Source organism: Protopterus annectens, chromosome 3.part1 (assembly GCF_019279795.1).
Source record: "Protopterus annectens isolate FY-2018-M chromosome 3.part1, PAN1.0, whole genome shotgun sequence".
In the NCBI taxonomy this organism is placed as follows: Eukaryota; Metazoa; Chordata; order Ceratodontiformes; family Protopteridae; genus Protopterus; species Protopterus annectens.
The window spans coordinates 1,176,905,215-1,176,929,152 of NC_056732.1; positions in this window are offsets into that span (position 1 = coordinate 1,176,905,215).

Consider the following 23,938-nt stretch of genomic DNA (forward strand, 5'->3'; position numbering starts at 1 on the left):
TCTGGCCATGCCTTATACTGTCAAAAAAAAAAAAAAAAAAAAAATGTATGCTCTGTTTTTGTACACAACTAATTGATACTTCTTCCTTGACTCTATTTTGCTGTATTCTTCTGTATACTTTTTTCATGATTGTACTTAATTTGGTGTTTTTTATTCTATATTGTTATTTTGTATATCATTTGTTAATGGCTTGTTGTACTCAACATGGAGCTTTTCTCCCCGGGCCTCTACTGAAAATGGACATGTATCCAGCTAGACTAGCCCGGTCAACAAATGTAAAATAAAATAAATAAATAAAAATAAAATTGTTTTTGGCAAAATTGTGCCTTCATCCTGCAAAGGGGAAGGAAATATATGGGCCATAGGCTCACATTATTGCAGCAAATAATTGCCGATGTGAATGCTGTACATGGTCACAGCAGAACCTATGAAGAGGTGCGCCACAGGGCCACTGCTATGATTACCACTGCAAGAAGGAAAGCAGTTGCAGTAGGCTGTGACCTTTTGGTTACAGGTGGATGCCCTGCTATGGAACCACCACTGACCCCCAATGAGCAGTTCCTAGCTGACTTAAGGACCACATAAAGCTCACAAGAAACTGAAGTCCACCATGTGCTGGATGTGTGAGCCAGTGCATCAGACATACCAACCATATACCAAGAGAAGCTTCCAGGTAGGCCTTGTTATTTGAACTGTTGAATACTGTTGTATATATAGTGAATTCAAATGAATAAGTTAATTCTGTATCACATGTATTTATTTGGTTGGAAGGATTGATGATTGCTAGAGTTATAACCTTAGCTTGGAGTCTTATGCCACATTTTTCTTTAAATGCTTGTTTACTGCAGCTATAAAATTGCAAATGTTTACTCCCTGTGTTGCAGTTGATTGTGATGTTGTTGCCCTTAACTCTTGCTTAACTTCTTTCAGGACCATCAAGCCTCCAGGAAAGGTTGCCTTCTGCAGTTGGTAAGCCAAATAGTGTGATGTTATTACTGCTGATCAATTTAAACACATATTGCAGTGTGTGTTTTTGATCTCAAACATGTTGTGTGTATTGCTGGACTGTCTGTAATAGTGGTTGCATTGTTACTTTGTTAGCAGACATGGGGCACTGCATCCATATGCACAGTGAGGTGACAGTGATGACAGTCTAGTGGGCGAGGACTTGATTCTCACTGTCACCCAGCTTGACGTCCATGGGTCCGCGATGTCACCACCCTCACCCCAACCATGGTGTTCACCCACCTCCTGTGTCCTTCACCATCACTGCGTCTTGTCTTGTATGCCTTGTCAATCTGCTCCTTCACCCAACTTAACTTTCCCAGACATACTTATGTCCCTTTTACAACATTCCTCCGTCTCTCAAACAATAAATAAATAAACAAATGGACACCTGTCCTACAAAAAAATGTTCATCCCATACATAGCTCTCCATTTTGCACATGTCTTCTTGACACACTTTTTTTAGTCCAGTTGGCTATACAACATGATTGTGTTGTGGTCGCCCCTCTCTCCAGAGTTGTCAGTGCAAATTCAAGTAATATTTTGCACATACAAATTATTTTGTACTGTTGAAGAAATGGATACCTAAGCTTCTTTCCTACTCCCCGCCTGCACATTCCTGCCTTGCTTTCACTTTATTTTTCCTCTGCCTGCTCCCCATTTCACCACTTACCTATCTCCCCTGTGCCTTTTCTTCAAAAAATGATTGTATGAATACCCAGCTCATAACAAATGCACACTATACTACAGATTGTAGTAAGCAATCCTAGATGTGTTCATATATTGCACATATGTGTGTCCACATTATACTGATCACAGTTTACAGCAGACCATTTGTGCCACTAGTATAGAAGTCTGAACCTACATTGCTGTATTAATGAAAATTTAACAGTATTTTATAGTTTGGAAGTGTAGTTTTTGAACCCACTACCTCCGACTACTCTCTAATACGGTACTATTGTTTTGGCCTACAGAATAATGCATGCATATTTTCCTTTTACATTTGACAGATCCACACTCACTTTGATACAACTGCATTAAATACAGAAAAAACTGTCATTAACTTTCAATGTTATGATTGCAGTACTGCTCTGATGCATACATACCACATGCTTTTCTCATCCTTGCCACCTTTGCCACATGGGTCCTAATATTAAAGATCTCTCCATGGCAGCTGTGGAACAAAACAGAACAGAATACCATTATGAATACTAATCTTGAATATATTTAGCTTTAACTCTTACATGTAGTCACTATAATTGATACTTACACATCTTGACATTCTATATTATAATTACAGCATTTGCTTTATTTTATAGCTTTAATTTTTTCATCTCTTAGATTTTCCCATGGTTTTTCATAGTAATGATTTATTATTATATTCTTGTACCATACTTTTCTAGCTTTCTCTATATTATCGAATTGTATTTTCCATAAACATATTTTTTTCTTGGTAACATTTCATTACTTCATTTATCCCCTCTTTTATCTTTTTTACTCTTTTTTATCATACCCCCAAATTTATCACACTCATATTTATGCAATCTTACTACTCATCTTTCTCTTTTATCCATGTTAACACTGTACAAATTTAATGAAACAGCATATACCACTGGGCTAATTAATGCTAAATTTCCTTCTTCTTTATTTAAATAGAATACTCCTCTTTTTACTGGGTTTAATCTAGAACCCCATATAAATAAAAAACAAATATCTGCAATACTTTATTTTCAAATACAGTTGGCAACAGAAATACACTTGTTAAGTATGCTATTTTTCTATCAGTACTGAATTAATCAAATAAGCCTTTTTTACTGAATGGTAATTTATATGTTCTCCAGAAAAGACAGGTTTGGTTTACTTCTTCTATTATTTTTTATGCATCCTAATACTTTATTTAGCTCATATAAATGCATTTCTTTTTCCAACTCCTTATTTTCTTTTTCTGATAATATTTTTACTTTCTATGTTTTTGTTTACATTCTTTTTTTAGTTAAACATCTCTTATACACATTGTAGTATTCTTTCATAATTTTTACTGAGTTCATTCTATTTCTTATTTTACATTTTTTTTATTTCTGTCATTACAAAACAATCTTCCTTTACTAATTTGCTAAAGTAACTAGATATGCCTTCTCTTTTCTTTGTAAAATATCTTTATTTATATAACAATTTTTGCATTTTTTGATTTCTTTCATATAATTCTTTTTCTTTGTCAAATTATGTTTTATCATTAAGTTCTAAATCTTCCGTTGCATTGTTATATGCTCTTTTATATTTTCCATTTTCTACTTTTCTTACAACATTTTCCCTGCAAAAAAAACAGGCTAGTACCACCACAGCCATGTTGGAGCTAGTAGGGATGAAGCAGGATGTGTAACGTAACTTCCAGGAGTGCATGTCCTGCATGTGTAATTCTTTTGATAGACTAAATCATATACTTGAATGCGCCATGTCCTCCCAAGATGGCCTGCCATGTGTGAGGTGCCATCCATGAAGCCATTCCACTGCCACCTCCATGGATGATGGACATTGTGGTTGTAAACAGCCTGGATCATGGTCACACATTATTAGCACTTTCACAGCTATATCTGTTGCACAGGTGTCTAGGCCAGAAGAGGACATCTCCAGGATTATGGCATTCATAGCAGTTGGACATCTGATAACAGACAACATTCATGGCCATGAAGCACATGGATATCTAACCAGGGCAATGATATGACCAGTACAACTTTTGGTAAATCCAACTTTTGTGGGTGGGTATATGCACAGGATGCTCAACCTTCTACCATATATGCCCTGGACATGTGCAATAGATTGATCCACATTGTTGCAACTACTGCTCAGGCTATGTACCAGCAGACACACACTCACACCATTACAGACCAAAGCAGATCACACATACAGACATCTAGTAACATTGTCCCATCACAAAGCCTTTTATAGTTTCATAGGTTGGTGATAAGTAGGCTAATGACACAAGAGCCTTTGCAAGTCTAGCCAATAATACCCAGGATAAGATAATATTATATCTTAATTCACCAGATATGGGATGAGGTACTATCAGGGTAGTGTGTCTTTAGGTGTTTGAGCCCTGAGTCATTTTACAAACTGCTTCTGTCCATAAGCAACATGGATAGTACCCCTGGAGTGAAGTTATGGTTCCTCATCCATTTATCCAAATTCTTTTGATGAGAATGGAGGACAGGCTTTGTTTTACAAAGATGGGAAGTTTATTCCATAGATGAGGTAGCCTTTGGGATACAAATTTGTCTCTTCAGCAAGTTCTGTTAGAGTCACAAATAAGGTTCAGTTCTATGAAATGTGTAACCCTTGTATAATTTTTCATGTGAATATGTAACATTTTTATTGGGGCTAGATCAGAGAATACCTTGTAGGTCAGGCATGAGTCACCTCAATAAATGATATGAGATGGTGTAAAGGGATAAGGCCTTTAGTAGGTCCACAAAAGACATGTGTTTTACACTTTATTTTTTTTTAGTGAGAAACATCTGTGGCCACTCCATTTGGTGTAAGTGCCTGGTTAGTTACATGCAGCAGATTCGGTACATGCAGCAGGGAGCATTGTATTCAATTATGGACCTGATGAAGGCTGAATAAAATGGCACTATGACTTCCTTTGAGTTTGATGCCATACCTTTACTTAAATGTTGAGCCACACAGAAGGATTTCCTCACTAATGTAGCTTCCTGTTGGCCAACGTTTAGGTTACTATATATCTGTGTTCCTAGGTCTCTCACCACTGGGCCTGCTTTTAGGGGTGTGTTATCAATATTATAATTTTCAGGGATATCTCATTTACAGAAGCGTATGATTACACATTTTTTAGTATTTAGTCTCAGACGATGGTTTTAGCAATAGTCATTTGTCATTTTTAGGCATCATTGTAGGAATTCAAAATCATTTAGGGATTGAATGAATGCTCCCCTCTTACAGTCATCAGCAAACTTGGTGAACCAGAAGCCCCCAACATTGGCTTTCACTTCAGAGAAGTATATACCAAACAGGAGGGGTACCAGCATTGAACCCTGTTGGATACCACTAGTAAAAGGTTTCTTATTGGAAGTGGGTTCACCTATCAGGACAACATGTATACAGTCAGTGAGCCTGTTTGCTATCGACAATGATGTAGAGATTTATGCCTAACTCAGTAAGTTTATCTATGATTCCCAAGTGGGGGATTCTGTCAGAAGCATTGGCCAGGTCTGGATAAGAGGTGTGCACTGTTTTACCCTCATCCATTTAACTGGTGACTTTCTTGAAGAACTCCACTTGACTGAGCAACCAAGAACTCCCTTTGACAAAGCCAAATTGGGTCTGGTCCATTGTATGGCATTATTGATCATGTTCATGATAATTCTCTCCATGGCCTTACAGATAAGACTGATCAAGCTTATGGGTCTGTAGTTTCCTGCGTCAGTTGATGGGTGCTCTTTGTGCAGTGGGTCAGCTGTTTCAGTCCTCCTTTCCTCTGGGACAAAGTTCATCTGGAGGCTGTGGTTAAAGAGGGTTTCTAGTGGCCCTGATAGATTCTGTTATAAGCTATTTAAGAAGCATCCTGGAATGTTGTCAGGACCCATGGAGGCTATGTTTTTGGGTTTACTGAGCACAATAAGGACCTGATCCCTGGTAATGATGAGTGGGGGAATGGTTGTGGGTATCTTTTGAGGTGTGGTAGGAGATGATGGGTGGAAAACCTTTGAAATGAACTTGTCATCCAGCAGGTTTGCTATAGTTTCAGGCTGGGTGTATGTATTACCATTCACATACCTCCCAGACTCTTAGTGCAAGAAATCTGGACAAAGCCCTACAGAATGGCGGTACAATGGCCCAAAAATAGAGAAATGTTTTAAATATTGCTCTTATAAACTTAGTTGCTAAAGTAACAGAGTTTGTTTTAATATACATTTTATGAAGAATTTGAAGTTTGAAACTCAAAAGCATATCATTATTTAGTTGCTTCCATTCTCAGATCATCCCAGTGATTTTCCAAGAAACCACATATTTTATGAGGAACAGACCAAAAATATGAGCCAAAAACCTGGACATTCTGCAAAAATCTGGACAGTTGAAAGGTATGATATGATGAACTTGACACATTGCTGAGCTTTTCCACTAAGGTTAGGAACATAATTTAAAATAAAAGCCTTATGGTTATCTTTCACCTGGGAGGCTATCTTTACTTCTTAATTTGCTTTGACAAATTTGACCAGCTGTCTAATTTGTTTGCTTAAACTGGTGAGTGTCTTTTTGCATTGTTTTATCTTTTCTTTCTTGGTTTTGGAGAGGAATTTTTCCTTTTGTTGGTTAGTGTATTTATGCTAGGGGGCCCACCAGGGCAGTTTATTTTTGCCAGTAATCATAGGTTTGACTCAGACAGATACTGAGTCCTCTATGCAGCTATAAATGTAGTTGTAAGGTGCTTTTGTGTTGAGCTCAGAGTAGACTTCAGTGTCATCATTGTCACTTAATTTAAAGTAATTTGCCTTAGCAAAGTTCAGGTTTGGAGTATGATGGAAATCTAGGTTAGTTTTAATACTAAAGGAAATAATTTTATGGTTATATCTTACCAGTTAGGAGTTAATGCACAGGAAGGAGCAGCATCCCCCATGTTAATGATTACTAGGTTTAAGATAGTTGTGCCTCTACTTTGGGAGCTAACTAGTTGCTTCAGTGTGTTTGCGTTGACAAAGTCCAAAAACCTCCGAGCAAGTGAATTATAGGTCATATTAGTCTTCCAGTTTATGGAGGAGTAGTTGAAGTCACCCATAAGTATGGTGTTATGCTGAATGTTAAGAGATTCTGGCAAGTTTAGGTAAGAGATGAGGTTTTCCAGACTCATGTTAGGGGATCTCTAGCTAGCAAGTATATTATAGGGAGTCATATATTTGATTAGTTGGGAATAGAGCAGCTCAAGTGAGTCATGTTGTCAGATCAGTCTAGCAGTGTACTTGTCTTTTATGAACACTGAGACACCTCCTCCCTTTGTTTTATCCTAACCTGAGGGGGATCGACATTTGTGAAAAGCATTGTAGCCTTTGACAGCTGGGGTGCTTTCTATTGCTCTGAACAATGTTTCCCAAGACTGCACATATGTTTCCATTCTCCGGGATGAAAAGTGCATCCAGTGAATGCAATTTTTTATTTAAACTCCTAGCACTGAGTAACAGTACCTTTAGGTAGTCGTGAGTGATTTTTGATATGTTGGAGGGTTTAACAACTTGGCATAGTCTAAAAAGACACCACAGGAATAGAGTAAGTTCTTGACAATATCCAGAAGCCAAGTGGTGACAAGTGCTAACTATTTCTGGAAAAGCATTGTAATTTGTCAGTCATATCTCCCCAGACTGATAGATACTGGATACCCTTGTTGTGACACCATAAACTAAGCCAATTGTTGAAGTCAATAATTTTTTGCTGGTGCTGTGGCATTATCATTGGTGAAAGTAGGATGTTACTCAAGGCTAGATTCACACCCACCTGGGACACACATTCACAGAGCCCCATCAAGTCTCTCTTCATATATAATACAAGGTACATCTTAGATCATTTATGCCCACACATACTATGACTCTGTCATAGTGGTACTTATGGTTTAAAGACCTAAATGCAAGCATGATCTGGTGGATCCTGGCTCCAGGCATACATCTCACTGTGATCTTTTACTTGTGTAGCCTAAAAAGGGGGACATCAGTATGTCTTACAATGGAATCCCCAATAACTAGAATGTTTGGCTGTGCAGTTTGTTGCTTTATGGGCTTTGAAGTGGTGCTACAATTTTTAAGGTTATGTATTGTGTTATGTGCTGTTTTTTAGTACACACAGGACCACTGAGAGATGATTTTAGGAGGTCTTGGAGATTTGGGTAGATTGTATGTGGGTTCCTCTGCATATGTATATGAATATGTCTGTTCCTTAGTGTTGGCAGTGAATGCTTTATGTGCAACACTGACAACCTGGTTTGCATTTTTCATCTGTGTGTGTGAGAGCTTTGCCTCCAATAATATTGTGTATCTACAACTCTCACACACCATGTTTGTCTGTTCTAAAATTAAATGGTAGTCAGTGAACATAAGGCAATTACTGCACTGCCTCAGGATGTCCATATCCACCAGGCCATAAACAGAGATAACAGGGAAGCACCTAACCATAATACCAGATCATTAGTAGATGAGAAAATATTAGATGAGAGTCACTTAATGGTCTAATTGAGGGTGTTTAGTGCTATACTATAAGATGACCTGCAGTTGTGCTGTTCTCTGCACAAACTGGCAGCTCTTTGAGCAGCTATGAATGGTGGGAGACCATGGAAAGCATTTCTTAAAGAGGATTTTAAACTGGAGAGGTTTGCTTATGCACAAGGCATGGATACAGCATTTGTGTGATGTGCAAATGTGAGGCTTTTATACCAGCAGGGTGAAAGACTTTTTCACAGTCAAGCCCTCAGGCTAATAAAATAAACACACAATAAGCCTTCCACCAGCAGTTTTCAATTTGGATGGGTTGAATCAGCCCTCTGCTCTAACCAGAGTGCAGAATAAAACCATCGTAATATAAAACAAATTGTTTCTAGTTAAAATACAGGAACTTTACATTATTCTCCCTAAAGTTAAAGCTCCTACACACAAGTGCAGTCCTGCTTTTAATTGTCCTTAGCACTCCCACATTTCCTTGTGATAGACATTCACAGATGTAGTCCCTCCAACTGTGCACAGATGATTATAACTACACCCTGATCCTTGTACATTGTTACTTGGGTTGCCTATGTTTGATGCAGAGTGTGGCCAGACTATGACTGGGTGAGCACAGTCTGGTGTTGGGTTTATGTAACTACTTTACTATGGACTGATGATAGGGACAAGATGCTGCCTTTTTGTCAGTGTATGTCATGTTATACTAATCTCTGACTAGCATACTAATCTCCTGCTTCTGGACCCTCCAGAAGGTCTTCATTTGGCTAAGTCTCTTCTGTATGATGTGCTGGGAACTGCTCCTCCTACAACCCCCGCTGTAACTGCCTCTTAAGAATTGTATTGTGTAAAATTACACTTATTGAAAATATTTTTGCATACATGTTAGGCGCATACTGCAGGACACCACTGGATAAATATAGATAAAGAAAGCATGCTTTCAGAAGCCTAAACACATGCTTCACAATGACTATTGATTGTGCTTGATTGTAGTCATACCCCTAGTCTGCTTCATTTAATAGATTTCTGAAAGCACTGTTATCAGCTAAGCTTCTCTGGTGTATATGTTATATATTTATATATATATATTTATATATATATAGATATATATATATATATATATATATATATAAACTTCTTAATCTTTCTTTTACTTCTTCAGTCCATTTAGCATCTTTGCTATGTTGCACAGGATCTTCATAGACACTTCTCCAAAATGTATCTAATTCTTTTTTTGGCAGTCTTTCAATTCCTTTTACCTTGTTTCCTAATTCTGTATAAACTTTTCTGGGTCATCAATGAATTGCTTATTTTGTACTTTTCCTTTACATTTTTCTGCGTATCTTCTAAATTTTTCCAGCTGTGCTGAGATTTTTAGTTTATTTGCAATAGTGCATGATAGATCCTGATCTGTTCTAATACTGCATATTGCTTTTATCATGTATATCTTTCTTAGTACTTTTGTTGATATGTTCCCTCTTCTATATTCCTCTAAGAGTGACACTTCTTGTCTTAATTGCTTTATAATTTTCTCTATTCGATACTTCCATGATGGTATTCAATTTCTCCCCTTCCTTTCCCTCACTACTCTGTGTTCTTGTAGTAGAACTTTATCAGTTATTAATTTAGCTGCACAGTAATATATCCTGTTTACTTCTGTTATATCACATGGATCTCTATGGACAGTCCAGTTTACTGTGTTCATTTGTTTTAACAAACTTCTGACTTTTTGAGTTTTATTGACCTTCTGCAGTCTATTTCTTTCATTGATGTTAATATGTCTATCTATGTCTATTAAGTCAAGCAGCTCTTATAGGTTCATAGGTTGGTACTAGGCTATCGGCTCTAGAGCCTATACAAGCCTAGCCATAACAATTCCCTGGATATTTCTTCCCACATTATTTACTTCCCTGGACCCCTGTCTAGCAGAGTGACTGTTGTGGTCCCCAGGGTGAATTTCCTATCTCCCATCCAATCATTAAGGTTCCTTTGGAAGAGGGCCAAGGAGGCGCTCTGCTTGACATGTATGGGCAGTCTATTCCAGAGTATGGGGAGTCTCAGGGTCAGGAACCTATCCCTCCAGCATGTTTTGTTCATTGTGTATGGCTCTGAGGGATTGGGATTTCTTTAAATGGAGCATGTCCAACAGCTCAAGGTTTGACATGGCCTTGTATGTTAAGCAGAGATCGCCTCTGAGTAGACGATATGCCACAGAGTATAGCTGGAGTTTTTTTAGATGGTTAGCATTGGGCATCTGCTTTAGGCCTGTGATTCTTTTAGTGAGGTATTTCTGCTGCCTTTCCAGCTGTTACAGATATCTTGTGAGGTACATACCAAATGGGGCATTGTACTCTATAATGGGTCTAAAGAGGGATGAGTACAGTGGGACAATGACCTCTTTTTTCTGGATGAAAAGCCCTTAGTGATGAAGTGTGCCACATAGAAGGATTTCCTGACTGTTGTGGTGATGTGGTTATAGAAGGTGAGACCACTGTCCACCTGTGTCCCTAAGTTTCTCATCACACTTTTGATGTTTAGTGTACTGCCACCTCTCATGGTAATTCATGGGTACATGTTTTTTCCCAAAGGGGGTAACTATACATTTCTTGGCATTAAGCTTGAGCCCATGGCTATGGCACCAAGCATTTGTTTCTGTTTGGCCCTTTTGTAGAATATCCACATCATTTGGGGATTCAATAATGGCTACCAGTTTGCAGTCATCTGCGAACTTTGTTAATCAGAGTCCCTTAGTGTTGGCCTGTAGTTCAGAGAAGTAGATGCCAAGTAAGAGCGGTCCCAGGACAGAACCCTTAGGTACTTCACTTGTCACTTGTATGGAGCTGGGATTGGAGTCGGCTACTTTTACAGTCTGGGTTCTATCAGTGAGCCAGTTGGCAACCCATCGAGTGATGTAGGGAGTTATGCCTAGCTTAGTAAGTTGATCTATGATTCCAGAGTGGAGAGAAGTGTTGAAGGCCATGGCGAGGTCCAAATAGGCTGTCTGGACCACCTTACCCTTGTCCACAGCTCTGGAGACTGATTTGAAGAAGTCAATCAGGTTCAGGAGACAAGATCTGCCTTCCACAAACCCAAACTGGATTTGCTTTTACACTGAGGATAGATTTTTTATTTTCCATTTCCTGTGGGCATTCTATAGAAAGTTCTGTACCATCTTCCTGTGGCACATTATCTTCAATTTTATCCTGTGTCATCCATGTCTCTGTCATTTGAGAACCCACTGGCCTATCACTCCTCATCATTGACTGCATCAGAGTTTCCACTGATTCCTGTTCCTTCCCTTGCTATCCAGCTTCAAGTGAATGTTTATACTGGTTTCCTGTGGAAGGCTCCAAAATATCATCATATGGCACCTGACCAATTGCTTCCTGTTCCACTGGTTTCCTCTTAAATTGTATATCCATTGCTCAATTCTGTTGTGGTGTTTTCTGAATTAGATTTTCTACACTGAATCCTTCACTTTGTAGGTACTCCAAAACCTCCGTTTCTTTTTATTTAACTTCTCCATTACTAATCTCCTTTTCTACTTTTCCTCTTTGGCTTCTTATTTTTTGAATTGTAAATTTTCCATGTCCAGATTCCTTTGTCTGTATTTCCTACATAGGCTGTCTGATGATTTTCTACTACCATTTGATAACTTCAAACATTCTCAGAGATAGTTCTCTCTAAGTGCCCTATGTATCCAAATAATATTTTCTCTTAATTATCTCTGTGAAACACAGTACAAGTTCAGGTATTTTTATCTTTATCATGATCAAACCCAGTTTTCCTCATTTTCTACACAAGTGAAGACAATGCCTCAACCTGATTCTTAGCAAATCTTATGTGGCAAGCTAAAAACTTTAGTTCCCATGTGGGTAGCTAAGGGCTAACAAAGAAATAGAAGTAAAGAACTTGCCTTTTTATTGTTCAGTCGTGTGGTATGGATGTTCTCTATTGGGAAAGCCTCCTGTGTTGGATTGTGCCTCCTTTCACGTCTCTGGTCTTGTCTGTCCAATTGGTTTTGGAAATCTGGTGGTTTGGAGTTCCGTTTTGTCCTTCTGAGCTCAAATGAGATCTGTATAACACCCTTGAGTTAGAAGGGAGCTTAATCCCTGATAAAAATTGAAATAAGTAAATAAATACAGATGAGTACACAATTTTCTCCTGTAGTGGAAGATCCTTTATTGGCAGATGAGTACTGCCACAATCTTCACATTTCGTATGTTGGACAAAATGGAAGACATCCCATTGAACGGCAAACACAGTGATCAGCTAGAGAAGAAGAAGCTCAAATGGCAGAACAGACTGAAGCCAAAAAAGACTCCAGGACTCAACACCATCAAGTCCATCTGCAGTGTCTTAAACCTAAAATATAATCAACTATTTTACTGCTTGGATTGAACTAAGCTCCAATGACTTGTTTCATTACTCGTCCATAAGAAATTCAACTAATCAGACCTCTGACTCCTTACTTGAAGGATCAGCTATACAAGACTACCACATCGAGGGTTCACATCTAAAGATAAAACTGACTATTGCACTGCATTAACTAGACTAATCTCCAATTGTACTTCAACAGGTTAACTCAATTCTTCATTACTCAATCATTTCTTTTAAATAATAATTTTTATATAAAGTCTGTATACACCTCTACTTGGTCTGGGATCAGCTAATTGCATCTATCTATTAGATGGTGGGGAAGAACTTCCTCCAGACAATATATAGTGATAGATTTTCTGGCTGTATAGCAGCACTGGTTTTTAGTTGTGGAGTATTTTATGATTATTACACACTTCATTTATGCCTAAACTGTTTTAACTATTAGATATGGAAATAGCTAGACAATGCTGAATGGATGGTACTGAGCTCCTATTACATTGTTGAATGGTTCAGATGAGAATTTTTACTAAAACATTTTACTCTTGCAATCCTCTGATATGAACTGGCTAGACTAGGGACCGACTAATATTATATGGCAGATGGGGGAAGTACTTCCTCTTGGCATACTGAAGTGATAGATATAACTAAAAATTAACAAATTTGGGTTTAGTTTATAGAAAAATTCACATCCACTTTACCTGATTTTTTAAACAAATGGATCTCAAACGGTAAAACTTAACCCCCCTAGAAATCAGGTTAATGTATGGTTCTAACGTAAACAACCATGCAGCTTTGCGACATTTAACCATTGAGTCCAAATGTAATGCCTCCTCAGCTAGACTTAGGTGACTTGAAAGAAAACAGTCATTCCCTGCCACCATATTCCCCAGATTAAAAATGATTATACTCCATCAGGCTCCCACCCAGGCCCCCATTTAGCCCTTAACTCAGAATTAGCCTCCACAGGCTGAGGAGACATGCTGGTTGGCAAACATTAGAATCGCTGTAAGGCAGGTCACGTCACTTACACACATTAACTCAGATTGGGATTCCACAGGCCGATGAAACATGGTACTAAAGGAACATTACAGTCGCTTTGAGATATGGTGCATTGAGTGGTTCAAATACCTTAATAGAATTTAAAGCAGGCCATGGGCAAAATAAATAATGTATTGGATACTTTTCATACTTTTAACACAGTTCCACAAAATGAACACATCAGTCAGGGCATCCATACAAACTAAACAAAGGAAAGGTCAGGAGCAAGCACGTGGCAGAGCAACGGAATCCACCCATTAGACCCTGGTAAATCCATAGATGCTTAGATACACGACAAACCACAGTAATCATAAATCCGCTCTGCTTTATAATTTAGAAATGGAGTAACTAGAGGGTCACTAAGCCTCTCACCGACTGACAACACAGGATACACTAAATTGGACCACATGGGCAACCAGAAACTAGAAACTAGTACTAAATGTGAAAACTACTTGAGCAACCATTACTGTTGATGAATTAACAAATGTTTTTCACATCTGGTATTTTATGGTTACAGTTTTAGGCAATGAGCCTTCCAATGGACCCCATTATATTCTTTAAACATAAATCAGATGAAGTGATTAGAGCACCCACACCACCCCACAACATTTTGCAGTCCTGTATATTTAACACAACCACAATACATGTTCACTCCCTTCTTGGCATTCCCCCTGACCACCCAGCTAAATCACCACACACTAAATTAATTTAAATTAAACACCAGGCTGAGTCAAAATAAAAGCATGGCTGTGAGCAGGCTATGATGGTGGAACATGAATGTTTAAATAAAATAACAAACAATCCCTAACATACTGACAGTAGGGCTACAAGAAATCCTTAACAACTCAAAAGTTAGACAATTGGTTTCAACTCTAGCAAACAGAATAATGTAAACATACAGTCCCTACATGACTCTCGAAAAAAAAATGCATCTTTTAAAAAATAGCATTCTTTACAAATACAGACTTGCTTAAATACTAATAAAATGGAAGATCTGATGAAGATAATTGCAAAGAACGGCACACTTTAGTTGACCAATGTTAGCTCTCCTGTTCCACTAAGAACATGATTGACATAGTTTGTATTTAGGAATAATCATGGTTTGACTGGGCACTTATCTCAGGGACTGTCTAATCCAAATAACACACATTTACTGAAGGATTTAGAAAAAAAACAGGCTCTGTAAACTGGTTATAAAAATGGATTTTAATACATAACACAATTTATGTTATACAGATATTCTTTGGCATGGAATAAACTTTATCATGCAATTAGTTAATAAATAAGGGCATTGCAGCAAGGTTTTTTTTGGGATGGAATTTGGTAATCATAATGGTTAGCTACAATAATTGTAAAGTTTTGTGATAATATTAATGTATGAACTAAGTAAAGATACTACCAACAGCCAAACACTAAAGGTAACACCCACCATGACAACATAGGGGCAGTAACTAAAAGTATACCCCTCCCCTAATTAAATTAAATCCTCCCCCTAAACCCCTATAAGGTAAATGGGAGATGGTTACCCTGATCCCTCCCCAGTGTTCCCCAATAAAAGCTCTGGTTGTTTCTTACTGTACTCAATCAACTAAGCAGTGCTCATCTGCCAATAAAGGATCTTCCACTACAGAAGCAAACTAAGAATGCATCTGTATTTTTTATTTATTTCAATTTTTATCAGGGACTAAGCTCCCTTCTAACTCAAGGGCTTTTACAGGCCTCATTTCAGCTCAGAAGGACAAAACAGAACTCAAACCACCAGATTTCTGAAACCAATTGGACGGACAAGACCCAGAGACATCAAAGAAGGGACCATCATACACAGGAGGCTTTCCCCACTAGAGAACCGCCAGACCACAAGACCAAACAATAAAAAAGCAAATTCTTTGCTTCTACTCCATTTTCTACATGAGGTTGGACTGTCATGTCAACTGTCACCGTGTCTTTCTATTCAGTGCTACTCTTTTATCTTCTTCAACAGTCATGCCTGACTGTCACAGGTCTTCTCACACAATCTATCCACCTCTTTGCTGGACTCCCATGTTTCTTTTTGCTTTCTTCCTGTCTATACCAAATTTTCTTCAACAGTTTATTTTCTACTTCTCTGCACATGTTCCCAAACTACCACAATCTGTCCCAAATTTTCTTCACCAGATTGTTTCCTGTTTTTCTGCACATGCCTGAACCACTGTAATCTGTTCTCTTTGAAGTGTGAATGAGGCAGTAGAAGCTAGATTCAGATGGACTGCAGCCAACTGGCATGGAGTGTTTGGTATAATGTATGGCAGAAGAATGCCAAGGAAGTTGAAATGTAGGGTGTACAAAACAGTGGTATGACCAGTACTACTGTATGGCACAGAAACCTGGGCAGAAAAGGCAGAGCAGATGGGGAAGCTTTTATCAAATATAATTATTTTCTCTAGCCTTGACAATTCCTTCTTTTTATTATACAGAAAATAATAATATCTATGTATTCACTTATTCCTTCCCCAATAACATTACATTTTCCAAATTTCCACATAACAGCATCTCCAGTTTAATTTTACCTACCATCTACATTCATTATATATATATTTTTTTAATTTTCAAAAGTTCTTATTCCCATCACATAATAACAAAAATAATTTACTGTGCCTGCCTTTCCAAAAAACGTCTTTCACCTTTTTGTTTTTACATGATTAACAAACACATCATTATCCTCAATAAACTATCTTTCCTTCCCACAATACTAACCAGAACCATGACTGCAGCTATAAGTAGAATGAATAAAATAAGACTCAGAGGATGTCCATGCATCATGCTCATACTCATCTGTATCACATCATTAAGTAAGTTATACATTAGTACTTTAACAGAATTCTCACAGGAGACTTCAAATACCCCTCTATAAACTGGGAGATTAATACATCCTCAAATATTTATGCCCAGAGATTTTTGGACATCATCATTACAAACTCTCTGATTCAGTTAGTTCACACTTTAACTGGGGCAATAAAATCAAGGACCTGGTCCTTACCAATAGCTTTACTCCCCATCAGTTGCACTTTCTCCCTGGTCAAATCAGATCAAACGATAAGCACATTCAGCAGAAGCATGAGCATTGAAGCATCTTCAAATATCTCATTAATCAGAAAGTATACAAAGATTAATTTACTAAAACTGAGTGATGACCTGGAAAAAATTCAAAAGCCCCAATCATCTTGATAATCCCACTGCTTATGTAAAATTATTTCCTGCCAAATTCTCTGCACATTTAAATAACTGCAGAGGTGCATCTGTTCACCTCTGAAATAAACACAATGCCAAATTTAAAAATAACCTCCTATGGGAGATCACACATATAAACAAGCACTGTAATAAAAAAAAAAACATTTTTTTTTTTTGCAAAAATTATTCTACCTCTCAAGATACCAAAAAAGCAGTATCCATTTGAAATGTTGTGACCCACTACAGTGAGCCCCAAAATAAGGAGAACGAATAGCCAGAAGAATGAACTTACATATACTATGTCTGAGATGCAATTTTTCTCAGAATATTCCCTTTTCTCTGAGGAATGGCAATCTTGCAGCTGATATATATAAATGTAAGGGGTGTGGGATGCTTCCACTCCCCATCGCAAAAAGAAGTTTAAAGAAGATGAGAGATTTTCAAGATTCGGTCTTCTCCTGTGCTTTTGGTCTTTTTTTTTTTCTGGCTTGGCAGCAGTCAGCATTTTGATTACTGATGTTTCAATAGGAAGAGAAAAAAGCTCTTGAAAACTAACCCCGGACCTTGATCAAATCAATCAAAGGCAGATATGAGGCAAAAATAGCCACCCAGGTGAAGATTAACCTTAGCTTTTTTTAATTATGTTAAAGATCTCAAAAACAAAATGTAGCATTCTGCAGAACTAATAGTGTAGGATATCACATATTATGACCCAGTGCACTCAGTCAATCTACTAGCAGACAAATTTAGTTCAAACCACTCCCCCTCCTAAATATTCACAGATCACATACCCATACCTATATCCTCCCTCAAATCTCTAAAAGAACAAGTTCTGAAGGCAGATAGCTGACAAATTTGGTGCCATCATAATTTCCCCAGAGGACATCAAGATCTGCTAAGAGGACCTGTCCCAAACAAATAGCTGGTATCAAACCATGCAATTAAATTAAACGCCAAGACATGCATAATCTTATCCTTTGGCAAGCAGGACTCCACTTGTAACAATCACAATGACAACATACCCCTGAAAACTGATCCCGTAGTTAGGAATCTGGGAATCTTTGTCGACAAACATTTAAATCAGGAAAGCTGCATAACAAAGAAAGCTTCAGTCTGAGACACCAATGTGAACTAAAGGAACTTTAGCTGGAGAGAGTGTATATGTGTGTATATATATATATATATATATATATATATATATATATATATATATATATATAAAACAACAAGCAGCACTGAGACCACGGCCAGGGCAGGTTTGTTCCACTACCACTTCTCAACACAAAAGTTAGTTTGTTGCAACACCTATGGGTGTTTGCTTATGATTGTACTCCACATGTAAAAAAGCTCAGCAAAACACTCGGTTGAGCAGCCATAAGATGAATATTTCAAATGTATTGTCTTCCCAAGCACAATGTATATAATCAGCTCTACTTGAATATCAGCAAGTGTAGTTCACCTTCGTTACCATAGACGACAACTGCATTCATTAAAACCATCAAGTATTTATTCACATCAAACAAGAACTTAAAAATAAAAACAAAAATAAAAAACAAACAGAACAAAGGAAAAGCGCTTTCGGGTCTCCTCAATGACCCTTCATCAGATCCATGTATACTGTGCAGTTAGTGCCTGTTTAAAAATTACTCTCTACCAATAGAGTGCTAGATGACGGGTGATGTCACATCACACACATCTTCTCAAACCACGGCTCTTGAGCGCTGGTTTCATGGGAAATGTAGTGTTCAGTCCTGGTCTTCTGTGAGCTTGTAGTCTTCCAGTCCAATACATTTCTTCCTGCTCCAATCTGTTGTTGTTGTCACTTCCCCTTTCCGAGGTTAGAACAATTCTAAGCACTCTGAACTTGAAATTATGTCCTTCATTGTCCCTGACATGTTTGGCAAGAGGATTCTTGTAATCTTTGAGTCTGATGTCACTTATATGCTTGGATAGTCTCTCCTTGAGTTGTCTTACTGTCTTTCAAACATAGAAATGGTCACACAATAAACATGTGGCTAAATATACTATATTTTTTTGTGTTACAATCAGCATAGAAACTACAGGTGTATTTCTTTTTGGTAATGTGATGCTCAAAGCTGTTCTCTGTGCATATATAATTGCACATAGTACACCTTCTACGTGGAAATGTCCCTCTTCTATCAGAGTTGACACATGGTACTAGATAGTCTTCTTTGCATAACCTATTTTTCAGATTACTTGCATTCCTGTAACCAAACTTAGGTACCTCTCCAATCACTTCTTTGCATTCTTCACTTGACAATAGTATCTTCCAGTTCCTTCAAATAATGTTACATAACCCCTCAGTATCTGTTGTATGTGTGAGAATCATTTTAACTTCTCTTTGCTCATTCATATTGTTTCTTGATCTTCAAGCTCACACAAGCTCACAGAAGACCGGGACTGAACACTACATGTCCCATGAACTTCAAGAAACAATAATTTCAAGTTCAGAGTGCTTAGAATTGTTCTAACCTCGGAAAGGGGAAGTGACAACAACAACAGATTGGAGCAGGAAGAAATGTATTGGATTGGAAGACTACAAGCTCACAGAAGACCAGGACTGAACACTACATTTCCCATGAAACCAGCGCTCAAGAGGCGTGGTTTGAGAAGATGTGTGTGATGTGACATCACCCGTCATCTAGCACTCTATTGGTAGAGAGTCATTTTTAAACAGGCACTAACTGCACAGTATACATGGATCTGATGAAGGGTCATTGAGGAGACCCGAAAGCGCTTTTCCTTTGTTCTGTTTGTTTTTTATTTTTGTTTTTATTTTTAAGTTCTTGTTTGATGTGAATAAATACTTGATGGTTTTAATGAATGCAGTTGTCGTCTATGGTAACGAAGGTGAACTACACTTGCTGATATTCAAGTAGAGCTGATTATATACATTGTGCTTGGGAAGACAATACATTTGAAATATTCATCTTATGGCTGCTCAACCGAGTGTTTTGCTGAGCTTTTTTACATGTGGAGTTCAATTGTAAGCAAACACCCGTAGGTGTTGCAACAAACTAACTATTCGACATATTTACCCAAAGGTTCAGTAATACTATAAGCCCCTGCAACAATAGGCCTAAATTTTAAAGGGACTATACCCTTATGGACTTTAGGTATGCCGAATAGTATAGGCGTTTTTGGATGTGGTACATTCAAATAGTTGAATAGCTCTTCATTTATTACACCTTGGAGCAAGTGATCATTTAGTATGTACTTAATATTAGCATGTGCAACATTCAGTTCATTGATGGAAGCCTGTTCGTATGTCTCAGTATCTTGTAAAATATTATGCATTGCATTGTCGTAGTCTAATTGACTCATAAGCACCATTCCACCCCCTTTATCCGGTTTCATAACTCTTGTTATGAAAAGTTCTGGCACTCCTTATGAACATTAATAAAACCCTATCGGGCCAGATGCATTCCGACGTTTCGGACTCCTTTCTGTTTCCGGGAAACCAACAGCAAGCTGCTGTCAACGGACAAGGATTCACAACGGCGCAGGAGCCGAAAGGCACCGCTGGAACAACCCACAACTTAGGAACCGATAGGTTACAGTCGCAAGAGCGTATTTTCAACAACAGAGCACCGAATGGTGAAGCCGTTGAAAAAACATTTAACTTTAAAAAATGGACTGAGCTCCAACCGGAGTTCACTAAAGGTACATTTAACAACAATAACCAGCAACTTGATTTTGATTTTGATTCATTTAGTAATAAGTTATATACTTACAAGAACTGGCAACTAGAGATCAATTATTTAAAAGAGTGCATCAATGTTAAGCGAGTACCGAAAGGCTTAAGGAGCTACAAATTTCCAAATAATGCAACTGTGGGTTCAGCACTTCACACACAGTTGCTTGATTTGTTTAACAGAACTGGCCTTGAAATGCTTGACCTTATGGTCCAGGACTATCAGAACAAGAGTAATATTTTGCTGAATGAACTTAATATTATGAATGATGACATTGTGCAACACAGGAATTTTTTGAGACATAAAAAGAAATACGACGAAGTGTTTTTAGAAGTAGATCAACACTGTCTAAAAGTTATAGACAGGAAAATAAAAAAACTAGATAGAGACTTGCTGGAATATAGAGAGGGTAGAGCTTACCCCATGGGAACTAGAAGTAAGGGAGTTACAGGAGTTAATTCAGAAGAACCTGAGATTAGAACTGGCAATCAAAATGTTAGAAATATACCTAACACTGAACCCCTACGTAGGAGTGAAAGATTAGCACAGAAAGGGAACAACAATTCACCGCAGGGTTTTTTTCATCCCCAGGGCAGACCAATGGGGAGGAACTTGAACACCCCATTCCAACAGGGGTGGGGGAGGACTCACAACTAAGTTCGGGATCAAACTTGGAGTCGTTTGACAACAATTTTTGTAACCTTGTACACTTATCTCCCAATGACAGCAATATATTTGTCTCTCTTAATAACTATAACATTTACAACTATACAGATTTAGATATTACCCCTGTCTTTTTTGAGCTATTTACTAAAGGCTTGAACTATATTCCAGCTAGACCTTCTTATCTACCACAGTTAATTATTGAATTAAAACTCTTCATCAGAAATTTGAATTTGTCTATTTACTTTAAGGGACAAAACACAACAGCTAGCAGCATTACTAGGTCCAGCACATTCAACCCCCCTTTGCACCCCAGCTTGAAAACTTTTGAAGAACTTATAGAGAAAACCTTCAGATGTAACTTGGAAAACAGGTGTAACCCTGTGCACAACTTTAATAGGCAACTTGAAGAAGTAATTAATTTACTAAAAACACATAAAACAAGAGTTATGAAACCGGATAAAGGGGGTGGAATGGTGCTTATGAGTCAATTAGACTACGACAATGCAATGCATAATATTTTACAAGATACTGAGACATACGAACAGGCTTCCATCAATGAACTGAATGTTGCACATGCTAATATTAAGTGCATACTAAATGATCACTTGCTCCAAGGTGTAATAAATGAAGAGCTATTCAACTATTTGAATGTACCACATCCAAAAACGCCTATACTATTCGGCATACCTAAAGTCCATAAGGGTATAGTCCCTTTAAAATTTAGGCCTATTGTTGCAGGGGCTTATAGTATTACTGAACCTTTGGGTAAATATGTCGAATATAGTATTAAATCTGTGGTTTCCAAACTTCCACATGTTTGCAAAGACTCTTGGGAGTTCCTAGCTAGTATTCCCCCAAACATCAGTAGCAGTAGCCTATTAATGATTACTATTGACGTAGTAGAACTTTTCCCGAGTATACCTCATAACATAGGACTAGATTGGTTTTCTGACATTCTAACCCACTTAAGTAACCTCAGTAACAATCAAATAAACATACTTATTGAGTTTATGGGGATAATTCTTAATAATAACTACATCTTTTTCAATGGGGAATTTTTTAGGCAGAACAAAGGGGTAGCCATGGGCTCCCCTTGTGCATCATCCTACGCTAACATAGTATTGCACAAATGGGAGGAAACGTTTATACATTCTTCTACATGGAAAGAGCAGATTGTATTTTACAAACGCTATTTGGACGACATCTGCATTTTATGGCAAGGCTCTAAGGAAACTTTTCTTGAATTTTTTGGGTACATAAACAGAACTACTGATTTTCTGTCATTCACCTATGAACTTAGTACTACCTCATTACACTATCTAGACATCCTTTTAGTTAAGAACACTGAAAGTGATCACTTCCAATCAACTATATACAGAAAGCCTTCTTTTTCTAACACATTTTTACATTTTGAAAGTTCGCACCCAGAATACACCAAAAGGGGCATAGTTAGAAGCCAATTGATTCGAGCATCCAGAATATGTAGTACAACAGCAAGATTGTTAGAAGAAGTAGCCTTCTTAACTAAAATGTTTTCAGAAAGAGGCTATCCTCCACAGTTAATTAAATTTATTACGAAAGAAGTTCTAGACAAAAGGGACTCCCATTTTTTTCCCCTTCTTAGCAAAGGCTTACCACTACCAATTAATAATAATAAAGGACGAAATCAAACACAGAAAAGTTTCATTTACACCTTTAGCAATGACTCAAGATTCATAGAAGACACCTTAACAGCTTTTTGGCCTATCTTGACCATGCAAGAACAGATTAAGGCCTATTTACCAGATTCAGTAACGTTTGTTAGAAAATGTGACATCAACCTAAAAGGAAGATTTGAACAAAATTCCAATCCAAGGCAGCTGACCAACAACACTACCTCTTGTAGAAAGAGTGGCACATACAAATGTGGTATGTGCAAACAGTGTGATTACCTGTTGAATGCAGAACAAGTTTCACTACCATCTAGGAATCTAGTTATTAGGCCAACAGGTTACCACAACTGTAACACAGGGGGAGTAGTTTATTTAGGTTTATGCACTTTTTGTCTAGGATTCTATGTTGGAAAAACTACTAGAATTCTCAAAAAAAGAATCTATGAGCACATATATGAGATAGAAAAAAAGAAAAACACAAACGCATTTTATAAACACTCCTTAATTTGTACTAATATGAATTTAAAATTTTTTGTCCTTGAACGGGTTGTATTAGACCCAAGGGGAGGTGACTGGGAAAGTTATTTAGAAACTAGGGAGTTAACTTGGCAAATCAAGTTGAATGCCTCAAAAGAACCAGGTATGAATGATAGTATTAGCATCAGCAGCATACTGAAGGTTAAAAGAAATAAATTATGATGGGTTTACAGTATTTTTATGTGTTTTAACTTTGTTTGTTATAATGCATAAAACACAGATGTATTTTTTAAAAACAGAAAATGTTTTTAAATTAAGTTGTTTTTATTTGATTCTTTATACACATTAATTTCAATGTTCACTCTGATTTAAGGTAAATGTGTCACACACAAACAATACAATCTTGAGATGATGTATTGGTTAAAGAAGTATTTTTATATAAATAGGATATCTAAGTTTATCAAGTATGGTAAGATTTGTGACATCTTAAACAGTTTAGTTATCTCCACATATTAATACACTTTAAACATGAGAATATGGTTTATCATGATTTTATATTTTATTTTACTACTTCTAAATTTGGTTT